Genomic DNA, 9,219 nt, shown 5'->3' with positions numbered 1-9,219 from the left:
AGATACTCCACACTTGCAATAAAAGTTGTAGTAAGGTAGTTATGACACAATTTGGACATCTCAAGTCAAACGAACTATGTACAATCTCACAACTGGGCCACTTATTATTGTAATAATTAATTGTGATTTGATAGATGCTTATTTGTGTCGCGTTCTGAGAAAAGTGGGCTTAATGCATGTGCGTACAGTGTAGTCCCAGATTAGCCTGTGTAGTCCGCACAGGCTAATCAGGGACGACACTTTTCGCTTTTATGGTATTTTTAGTTTCAAGGAAGTCCCTCCTTACCGAAAATCAAGTTTAGGCGGAATGTGTCATCCCTGATTAGCCCGTGTGGACTGCACACACTGATCTGGGATAACACTTTACGCACATGCATTAAGCCCAGTTTTCTCAGAACAAGGCACATTTGTTTTCAAAATCAAATCGTTCATTTCAATTGTTCATACGTATTCTTTTATGGAATGCCAATGCACACCGTGCTGTGGGATAAATAAATTTGTACTCTATACACTTTGAATTTTATCAGTTTATAATTATGTTCTGTTCGCCGTTCGCAAGATATCTTGTTGGCATTCTTATCTAATGAGAACTTGTGTTGACCTTATTTTTACAACCCTCCTTAACTTCAATGTATGTTGGTGTGTTTAAATGATTTAATAATAGTCATTAAATGTAAAATCTAAATACAACGTTTTAATGTCATTAAACAAGCTTGACATTGAAAAGCTATTTAGTAGATCACACTTAATAATGAATTGTAACGACTGTGGCTTTGTTTCCAAGTTCCTTTATATTATTGTACATGCTTTTAAGTCGGCAAAAAAACATTATTATACAATATAGTTCAAAGGATCAACGAAAGAGGTTCAATCTGATCCGCAGTACCATGGCGCTAAGACTGTACACTACACTATAAGCACATATAAAATCATACTCAAGATATTTGCAGTATTTCCGATGATTCGGCTCGTTGTTTTCATACCCGATTCAATCGATTGATATTTTAAGCTCATAAAACATGGTAACAAGTTAACAAATTGTATTTAATAATCAATGTTTTCAAGTTTCTGAACTTTCAATAGTCAAGTTGTTCGACGAATAATTAATACAAATAAAATAGAAGTCTGTATTTGTTGCTTGCATCACAACGCTTGACTTTGTCGGATTATATTAACATGCAGTGTTATATTTAAGTATTCGGTCGAGTTATAAATAATTTATACATATAATGTGTACTTAGCATTCAAAGAAGGAAAATAATAATGACAACTTAGATGTTTCGTTGGTATATATGAGAAGAAAACAATGGGAGTTATGAAACTATAATGTTGATGAGGTCTGGATATAAGCCCTCTTTAATAGCCCTCTTATGTGTTAATACAAACGCATTTAGTAGGGTAAAAATCCTTATTCCAAGAAGTTTTATTTTCACAGGGGAAATAACTGTAAATATTAGTTCCTCTTTTGAATTCTCAAGACGTGCATCTTTATAATAACGTACTCATCACGTTATTAAATCAATAAAAGTAAGTGTGATTACCGGAGGGCTTTAATATTTCGAAATTAACAAATGTTTATAAATGCTCTTTTTAATATGAAAAATTGTCGTATAGTATACTGTTCAACTTAATAAGATCTTCAAATACGGATTCAAAATAATATTCATTTAAGCCAGATAATATTGTCGACAATTCGATTGTTTAACGAACTGACGTAACGCGATTTTGCAATCGTGATATATCGATGTTCTCCTGAATTCCCTTTAAGATAGATCTCGTGTCTATTGTGGAGCCAAATTGGTCTGATGCACCCATCGTGTGATCCGCCTGTGTTTTGGCCTGATGCAACCATCGTGTGATCCGCCTGTGTTATAGTTCTTCATACGACTCGCGTTGTGCTGTCACAAAACTGTATGTCAATATTTTGCTTAAGAGCACGTGCAATATTTTAATGAGCATTCCGACCAATATTCAAATTTACTTAATGTTCAAACATTATTTCAAGACATAATAATCTGAAATTACAAATAATTTTATTGTGTTTATAAACATGGACCAAACCAAATAATTTAAAGTGAAGCTGGATTATATACATTTAGCGTACTAAAAATAAATATGTGTTCATAACTCATACCTTATTCAACTCATGACTCGACTACAACAACACTGTCAGTGAGAAACTCCAGTTCATAAACAATTGAGTGTAACAAATCTGGATAAAACATACTTATTTCAGTTTTATACAGCCATTATGTATGATATTCATGAACTGAAATAAAAGGAATAATAATTGATTTTCATCATATGGACAGTGACAATTTTATACCGTTTTCAGCTTGTATGCTTTTGTTTTACAATCCAAGATTTCCATAAATGACTTTACAAATTGACACATGTATGTCTTATAATGTATATCGTGTTGATCTAACATCAATCAATGTTGGTTAATTTATCTCTAATTTTTATTTATGCGTTGAGCATAGCAGTCAAAAAGTACTTACACGATACAATTATGATAGCAAAAATAACTATCACAAGAGTATTTCAATAGTAAGAAACTATCAATATTTATAATTGCAATAATTTTTTTCACGTGCTACATAATCAAATATTGGTATTTTACTGCATCATACTCAATCCAAATGTTATCGATGTAAAAATAGTTATTTTGGTTAAATGTCAATCATCTTCTGAAAAGTGCATCTTAATTAACACAATGTATTCATTAATACAGAATTAGTTAAAATGATAAACTGAATATTTTGTCCGTATTTAAAGAATGGGTTTGAATAAGGGAGTGGAAACGGCGAAATACTTTTTTTTTATATAAACTAAGAGCAATTACTCTGGGGTGCCCAGTGCGAACATGCTGGAAGTATTGCCTCCATTTTATGTCAACAAACCTTTTAAGAATGTAAAGTGCAGATTCGATGAAAACTGTACAAGTTGCAGAGCGGGAACGGGTTCGCATTAATCTTTTAACCAAGGGAAATAACTCTGAAGTGACTGATGCGAAGTGGCTGGTTATCGAACTAAGCCTCCATATTATGACAACACACATTACAAGAAAGTGTGTAGAACATTCGTTGAAAACTGTATCTGTAGCAGAGCGAAAACAATGATGTGTCACATGCCATCCATCCGTCCGCCCGCGCATACGCCCATCCGCCCTATCGTCAAGGGTGTTCCCACAAAACGTTCCGTCACACGATAGGCGCATAACAAGATCGCGAAGGCGTAGTTGATATGGTGTCCACGTAGCGATCAGAAGGTCCCGGATTTTTACCGGTTAAATGCATTCGAGAATGCCTCAATAATCCATAAACGTTTGACGCAATCGAGCTTAAATTGATAAGTTCAAAGAAATAATTATATTTGATAAACATGTTATTAAAATAAGCATTCTTCACAATTTAAACATTGTATACAATATTTATTTTTCCTGTATCCAAGTGCCTTTACACAGTTGGCTTTTAGTGAAGTATTTCAAACGCATCATATAATATGAAACATTTGTATGCTTATATTCGATGTGAATGGATCACTTTCTACAACAATGACTTCGCCCATGAGAGACTTTATAACACTCGTGTCAAAACTTTCTTACAGCTTAAATCGGCTTGTTTCGCTATTTAGTAATGCAACAATAAATGGAATTCGAAGGTTATATTCGATGTGAATGAAGCACTTTCTGGATCTCGACAGCTTGACAAGGCAAAACAGGCATACTGATGATACTGATATTTTTAGTTATCAATTTAAGTCACATTTTGCTTTATACATTTTGTTCGAGCATTTTGCGACTTATTGAAAGGCTATGATACCCAAAATCAACATGTCATATGGGATTTGCATATCACCAAGTTGTCCTGAAATACAACATTGATTACAAACTCTTTACTCAAATTACTGGTTTGTATGAATTCTTTCTTCTTTCTATTTCAGTAGTTGCTATCATTATAGTCCAAATAATTAGACGTAATTTACCGTTTAGTCCATGTGTATCGACCTCATATTTATAGGAGTAGATATTTATTATGTTAAAGGGGCCTTTTCACAGATTTTGGCATGTTTTGAAGTAAGTCATTAAATGCTTTATATTGATAAATGTAAACATTGGATCTTAAAAGCTCCAGTAAAAAATCCAGAATAAAATTCTAAAAAAAAGTATCCCGCAGCAGGGCTCGAACCAGTGACCCCCTTAGTCCTGGAGTAAAAACGCATTAGCCTGCTCGACTATTCTGCCAAGTATAAATGGTTGACGTATTTATACCTAATATAAGCAATCTTCGTAGTTTCACAAAATTAAACAACAACAACATAATTCTCCAAATTATTCAATTGTTTCGCGTTGCAACGCTTTATAATTTTTCAAATCGTTAAAAGATGCATAATAATGGCTATATTAGACCATGGTAAATGTTCAGTAATACTGTTTCCTAAAAATAACATGACTAAAACGAAAATTTGCGAATCCGATACAACTTTTTTCAATTTTGTCAATTTACCAAAACGTGGAAGATCCCTTTTAAGTTAAATGAAATGTATCCCAGTAAAAGAGACATTAAGGCGATTGTGGCCAGTTTAGATCCAGATCAGCCTGCAGTTGTTTGAAAGTTGTTTGCTTAAGAGCGGTTTTCTGACAATGTCAAATAGTTTAATTGTATACTGATTAGACTGCCCTTTTCCTGTGACCTGGCTAATTAAATTCAGAAGCCTGGTAACAGTTTAACGATAATGTAACCAATGTGTCAGACCAGGGCCTGGATTTTGAAATCTACGACATGCATGGTCAGAAGATGTAATTTAAGATTATACATTTTTTCAAACACATACAAATGTGAACATGTATCTGTAACTAATGTAGATGTTATAAATAGTAAAATGAACTAAGTCAGAAGGCATTTGACTTCGGCTGGTGCCTTGGCACACCAGGTGTTTCGTTTGCAATAGTTTGATGAACTCACTACTTGGATTTGAAGTTGCATTATTAACAGTATATCAAACTGTATAAGTGTATTATTATGCCCCACTTCGAAGAAGAGAGGGTATATTGTTTTGCACATGTCGGTCTGTATGTCCGTATGTCCGTCCACAAGATGGTTTCCGGATGATAACTCAAGAATGCTTAGGCCTAGGATCATGAAACTTCATAGGTACATTGATCATGACTCGCAGATGACCCCTATTGATTTTGAGATTAAAAGGGCAAGGTCACGGTGACCCGAAATAGTAAAATGGTTTCCGGATGATAACTCAAGAACGCTTATGCATAGGATCATAAAACTTCATAGCTTCATTGATCATGACTCGCAGATGACCACTATTGATTTTCAGGTCACTAGGTCAAAGGTCATGGTCACAGTGACCCGAAATAGGAAAATGGTTTCCAGATGATAACTCAAGAACGTTTATGCCTAGGATCATGAAACTTCATAGATACATTGATCATGACTCGCAGATGACCCCTAATGATTTTCAGGTCACTATGTCAAAGGTCAAGGTCACGGTGACCCGAAATAGTAAAATGGTTTCCGGATGATAACTCAAGAACGCGTATGCCTAGAATCATGAAACGTCATAGGTACATTGATCAAGACTCGCAGATGACCCCTATTGATTTTCAGGTCACTTGGTCAAAGGTCAAGGTCACAGTGCCAAAAACGTATTCACACAATGACTGTCACTACAACTGACAGCCCATTTGGGGGACATTCATGTTTTACAAACAGCCCTTGTTTCAAAAATGTCTTCTTGTAATATACATATATAGTTATATTGATATTTACAAAATTGATGCATATGAATGATAGACTTTACTGAAATCATTTAAATGATACTGAAATAATGACAGTGAATTAAAACTGATAATTATTTAATATATTTTGCTTGATACAATCATGTACATCTATACCAAATGAGATCATACTGTAACTTCAGTGATGAATTTCAGTGAATTATATTAATCCAAAGCATAAGTAACTCCTATATCTCTCCCGCAGTGCGCACACCTAATCATCCTGCTGTGCACCTATCCAGATCCAGATAAAAATATGATACGTAATTATATGGATGATTTTCCCTCTCTTGTATCAATGTATTGTTTTACTTCTTTAATCAGCGTGTTTAAATATATACAAACATAGCTCCAGGGTTAGTGCTTCAGGCAATGAATATTTCATATCCTGATCTATTTTTCTAATGGATATTTTAACTAGTTCCTACATTCAATACAGTCAAATATATGTTAAGTAGTATCTGTACACATTGGTAGATTAAATTTGAACATCAAATATTATTTTTTAGTGTTAAAAAGATATAGTTCAAATGTTCATACTAGATTAATTTAGAACCTTAGTCATGTCACGGAGATCTAGAGTCCGTGGTCATGTGGTAATTAAACATTTTTAAATCTAACCACTTTTATATGGAGTCCTGACCAGATCTCAAAATATCCCTTTTCTCTGTCACCCTGGTCATCTATCAAAATGGCAAATTATATGCAGAACAGTTCATTATACACAATGATTGAATGAAAAAATTGACATCCTTTTCACATGGCAATTTCACTTTGACAGTCATGGAAAAAGAGCCTGCACAACACAGATCAAAAATACTTTTTATTTGTGGATCATCCCATATCTTGAAACTCTATGTGCATAAATATCTCAAGTCTTCATGAAATCAGGACAAAAATGTTTTTAAGTCCTTAATTGACCTGGCCATAGTAATCAGATTATTATAAGCTCAATTAGTTTATTTATATCATATGCTTTGCGTATTGTAAACATACACACAATATTGCAGGTACATGATAGCAATAAATAATAACATAGCCATCGATACTATAAAGGTCAATTGCAAAGCCTATGAGAAAAATTTGAATACGTTGAGTGTAATCGCACAACGTGCTCATGGTTAGCTTTTGTGATCGCTTTATGGCCGTCGTGAGCCGTCAACATTTGCTTTTTTAACTCTGTGGATGCCACGTTTATATTCCAATCTTCATAAAATTTGGCCAGAATATAAGTCTCAATAATATCTTGGATCAGTTCGAAATGGTTACAATTGGTTGAAAAACATGGCTGCCAGGGGGTGGGGCATTTTTCCTTATATTGCTATAGTAAAACCTTGTTAACACTCGAGAGGCCAATTTATTTTTCCGATCTTCATGAATTTTGGTAACACTATTTGTCTCAATAATATCTTGTTATCTCAGGTGAACGACTTTGGGCCTTTTCAGGCCCTCTTGTTTGTTCATCTTACCATTTGAAGACAAATTATCATTTGCACAGATATCTTTTACTTTTTGAATGTGTTATGCTGCATTGCTTATTTGGCATGTTGGGGTATATTGGTTAGCACCATGTCGGTCAGTCCGTTTCCGGATGATAACTCCAGAACGCTTAGGCCTAGGATCATGAAACTTCATAGGTACATTGATCATGACTGGCAGATGAACCCTATTGATTTTCAGGTCACTAGATAAAATAAAAGGGTAAGGTAACAGTGACTAGAATGCTTAGGCCTAGGATCATGAAACTACATAGGTACATTGATAATGACTGGCATATGACCCCTATTGATGTTCAGGTCATTAGGGCAAAGGTCAAGGTCACAGTGAGTCAAAACAGTTTAATGATTTCCGGATGATATCTCAAGAATGCTTACGTCTAGGATCACGAAACTTCATAGGTACATTGATCATGACTGGCAGATTACCCCTATTGATTTTTAGGTCACTAGGTCAAAGGTCAAGGTCAAAGTGACTCAAAACAGTAAAATGGTATCCGGATGATAAATCAAAAATGCTTCCGCCTAGGATCATGAAACTTCATAGGTACATTGATCATGACTGGTATATAACCCATATAATTTTAAGGTCACTTGGTCAAAGGTCAAGGTCAAAGTGACGCATAACAGTAAAAAGGTTTCCTGATGATAACTCAAGAATAGTTAGGCCTAGGATCATTAAACTTTATAGGTAAATTGATCATGACTGGCAGATGATCCATATTGATTTTCAGGTCACTAGGTCAAAGGTCAAGGTCACAGTGACAAAAATGTATTCACACAATGGCTACCACTAGAACTGACAGCCCATATGGGGGCATGCATGTTTTACAAACAACCCTTGTTTGTCTTATGTTGGTATATGTTCATCTCGGTCAATTCTAGGTTAAATTTGAAAGTAGGTCATATGTGGTCCAACCTAGGTCAACAGACCAAATCACAGAAAAGGTTAGTAAACACTCCAGAGGTCACATTTTCTTCCAGATCTTCATGAAAATTGGACAGAATGTTATCTCGATGAAATAAAGTTTCAGTTTGAAAGTTGGTAGTTTGTCAAATATTAGGTCATTGGTCAAATTATAGAAAACTGCCTTTACCTTTCTACAGGTCACATTATCTTCCTGATTTTCATGAAAATTGCTTACAATTACCATCTTAATCAAATCAAAAGCTGAATTTGCAAGTTGGTCATGTGCATGCTAAATCTAGTTTACAACTTAGTCAAATCATACACAAGTGTTTGACACATAGAAGGAGTTTTGGGTGAGCGATACAGGGCTATCTTGTTTTAGAACATCCTGTAGTAAGAAAGGGAAGGTATTGTATTTGTTTCAAAAGTAACATTTTATTTTATTGGAAGTTATTGAGCACTTATTTGATGTCATAGTTTGGGTTATTTTGCTCACTTGTAATGATGTGACAAGGTGAGCTTTTGTTATCACTCTTCGGCTGTTGTATTTTATCCGAAGTTTATTGTGAACACATAAGATATCATTTTACAATGTTTAAATTTGGGTGTCACCTTTTTGCCAGATTCTTATGAAACTAGTCACCTCTATGTCATTTGGGTTTCATATTCTATCAAAAACTATGACAATATAAGAAAAGTCGGTAATACTTTAGTGGTCACATTCTCTCTCTGATCCACTTGTAAATTGGCTAGAACATTATGTTAAATGATTTCAAAGTCAAACTTGAAAGAAGCATATTCGAAAGTTAGGTCACAATGTCTAGTCTCAGGTCACGTTCCAAAGTGGGTCATGTGCTTCCAAGCATTTGATCAATAACTAAAATCATTAAAATCTATGTTAACACCTACATTTTTTACCTGATCTTCATGGCAGTTGATCAGAATGTTCAAATTAATAAAAGTTGGAACTCGGTAACAAGGCTCAACTAGATCGGTTAGACGCAAATAGTTTGTTT

This window comes from Dreissena polymorpha, chromosome 2 (assembly GCF_020536995.1).
Source record: "Dreissena polymorpha isolate Duluth1 chromosome 2, UMN_Dpol_1.0, whole genome shotgun sequence".
In the NCBI taxonomy this organism is placed as follows: Eukaryota; Metazoa; Mollusca; class Bivalvia; order Myida; family Dreissenidae; genus Dreissena; species Dreissena polymorpha.
Note: the sequence above shows the minus strand (reverse complement) of the source record.